General features: G+C 43.1%; 1 pseudogene across 1 annotated transcript; it reads left to right on the top strand.

Annotated features, from left to right (window-relative positions):
• The first annotated feature begins 405 nt into the window (after positions 1 to 405).
• Positions 406 to 1,865, top strand: LOC306662259 (T-complex protein 1 subunit theta-like; annotated as a pseudogene). The gene is made up of 2 exons: positions 406 to 1,606; positions 1,843 to 1,865. The product of its transcript is annotated as a T-complex protein 1 subunit theta-like (transcript).
• The last annotated feature ends 1,063 nt before the right edge of the window (positions 1,866 to 2,928 follow it).

The raw sequence follows: 2,928 nt of genomic DNA on the forward strand, positions 1-2,928 counted from the left end.
ACACTACCAGTGTGACTCTGCACCATGTTCAGTTAGAGGAAGGCAAAAGTGCACTCCATATGTACAGTGTGTCAAAACGCATTCTACTGTGCATTAGAACAAATTAAAAAATTAAAATTAAAAAGGGCCCTCTGAGATTTTTTGATAGGAATTTCACCAAATCTCTACATTAATTTTAAAATAATATCTTAACATGAGTTTTCCAACACATGAACATATTTCTCCATTTATTTAGCTCTCCTTTAATTTCTCTCAGCAATGTTTTGTAGTATCAACATAGAGATGCTATAAATATTTTGTTAAAATTTCTCCTCGGCCTCCTGCTTCCTCCCATTCCTCTGACCAAGTGTGCAAACAGCTCTGTGCAGGCTGGCTATGGTGCTTCACATCCCCAACACCCCAGGCTTTGCCCAAGATGCTCAAGGAGGGAGTGAAATATTTTGTAGGATGAAAAGAGACTGCATTTAGAAATACACAAGTCTGCACAGAACTTGCCCAAACTACTCGTACAGCATATGGACCAAATGGAATGAACAAAATGGTCATCAACCACATGGAGAAGTTGTTTGTGACAAATGATGCAGCCGCTATTTTAAGAGAGTTAGAAGTACAGAATCCTGCTGCAAAAATGATCATAATTTGCAAGAGCCAGAGGTTGGAGATGGCACAAACTTTGTTCTGATATTTGCTGGAGCTCTTCCGGAATTAGTTGAGGAACTTCTGAGGGCTGGCCTGTCAGTTTCAGAGGTCATAGAAGTTTATGAAATGGCCTGCAGAAAATCCCATGAGATTCTTCCTGATTTGGTATGTTGTTCTGCAAAACACCCTAGAGATGTTGATGAAGTGTCATCTCTACTTTGTACCTCCATAATGAGTAAAAAGATGGAAATGAAGTATTTCTAGCCAAGCTTATTGTTCAGGCATGTGTATCTATTTTTTTCTGATTCTGGCCATTTCAATGTTGATAACATCAGGGTTTGTAAAATTCTGGGCTCTGGTACCTATTCTTCTTCAGTATTGCATAGGGTGGTTTTTAAGGAAACTGGAGGTGATTTAACATCTGTCAAAGATGCAAAAATAGCATTGTACTTTTATCCTTTTGATGGCATGATAACAAAAACTAAGGGAACAGTATTGATAAAGACTGCTGAAGAACTGATGAATTTTAGCAAGGGAGAAGAAAATCTCAAGGCTGCACAAGTCAAGGCTATTGCTGATACTGGTGCAAATGTCATAGTAGTGGGTGGCAAAGTGGCAGACATGGCTCTTCATTATGCAAACAAATGCAGCATCATGTTGGTGAGGCTGAACTCAAAATGGGATCTCAGAAGATTGTGTAAAATAGTTGGTGTTACAGCTCATCCTAGATTGACTCCTCCTGTCCTTGAAGAAATAGGATATTGTGACAACGTTTACCTCTCAGAAGTTGGGGACACACAGGTGGTTGTGTTTAAGCATGAAAAATAAGATGGCACCATTTCTACCATAGTGTAGAGTACTTCACGGCTCTACAATCTGATGGACGATACAGAAAGGGCAGTAGATGATAGTGTCAATACTTTCAAAGTCCTCACAAGGGATAAATATCTTGTACCTGTGAACTATAGTAGGTTTTATTTATTTATTTATTTATTTGTAGAGCACTTAGAATTTTCTACAGATATAATCATGTCATCTGTGAATAAAAACCATTTTACTTCTTGATGATCTGTTCATTTTCTGTGTGTGCCTTATTATACTAACTTAGACCCTCCAGTACAATGTTAAGTTGCAGTGATAAAATAGTTAAACTTGCTTTTTTCCCAATGTTATGATCTTTGACCATTTTCCTGGTCTGTTCAGGCTACTCTAACAAAACACCATAAACTAGGTGACTTATAAACACCTCACTGTTTATTTCTCACTGTTCTGGAGGCTGGAAAATCCACCATCAAAGTAGATTCCATCTGGTGAAGGCTCACTTTCTTGCTGTGTCCTCACATGGTGAAAAAAGGCAAATAAGCTCCCTTGATCCTGCCCCCCTCACTTTTTTTGCAGTACTGGGGATCAAATTCAGGCCTGATACATGATAGGCAAGTGCTCTACTATGGAGCTATCCCCAGATACCCTGGACCTCTTTCATAACAGCACTAATCTCATTCATGAAGATTCTACCCCCCATGGCCCCAATCACTTCCTAAAGAACTCATCTCCTGATACCATCACCTTGAGTGTTAGGGTTTCAATATATCAATTTGTAGGTAACAAAGCAACCATTAAGGATAATTTTAATGATATGGTCTCTGTTGATGTGCAAGAGCTTTCTGTGAAATCACAGGTTAGCACAAATATTCACACATATTTTGAGATGATTTAGATTGGGGACTAACTCTCCACCTTGCCCAAGCCCGGTCACTCCTAGCAAATCTGGCTCTGCGGAGAGGTTTCAAGATGGCGGCCTAGAGGGTGGCTGCATTTCATGTTGCTCCAGGACTCAGGATTCAAAAGAGGAGATATGAGACCACTTGGGACCAACTCAAAGCAGCCGGGTGAGTCTCTCCCATTGGGGAGGCGTCCCGGATAGGACAGTGGTCCCGGAACGCAGGAACTTTGTGAAGTAGAGCTGCCGGTGAGACGCCCCTCCCCCGCTGGAGCAGTGAACTCGGACAACTAGGAACGCCGAAAAGGAGGCCGCTCGGCCACAGCGCTGGGACTCGGAGCAACCACTGGGGCTCCGGCGGCTCCTGCCCCAGGGGAGGAGTGGCGAGGAGAGCTGTGTGGACTCAGGACACCGGGGGCCTGCCCTGAGGAGGAGGAGGAGGAGCGTGGCCACTTGGATTCGGAGTGACTGCACCAGAGCTACAGGCGGTTGCCAGAAGAGAAGCTCCGCGGGTGAGCTGTTTGGGACTCAGGAACGACGCTTCTGAACCCGGGGCCTGCCCTGAGGAT

This window comes from Sciurus vulgaris (genome assembly GCF_902686455.1).
Source record: "Sciurus vulgaris genome assembly, chromosome: 5".
In the NCBI taxonomy this organism is placed as follows: Eukaryota; Metazoa; Chordata; class Mammalia; order Rodentia; family Sciuridae; genus Sciurus; species Sciurus vulgaris.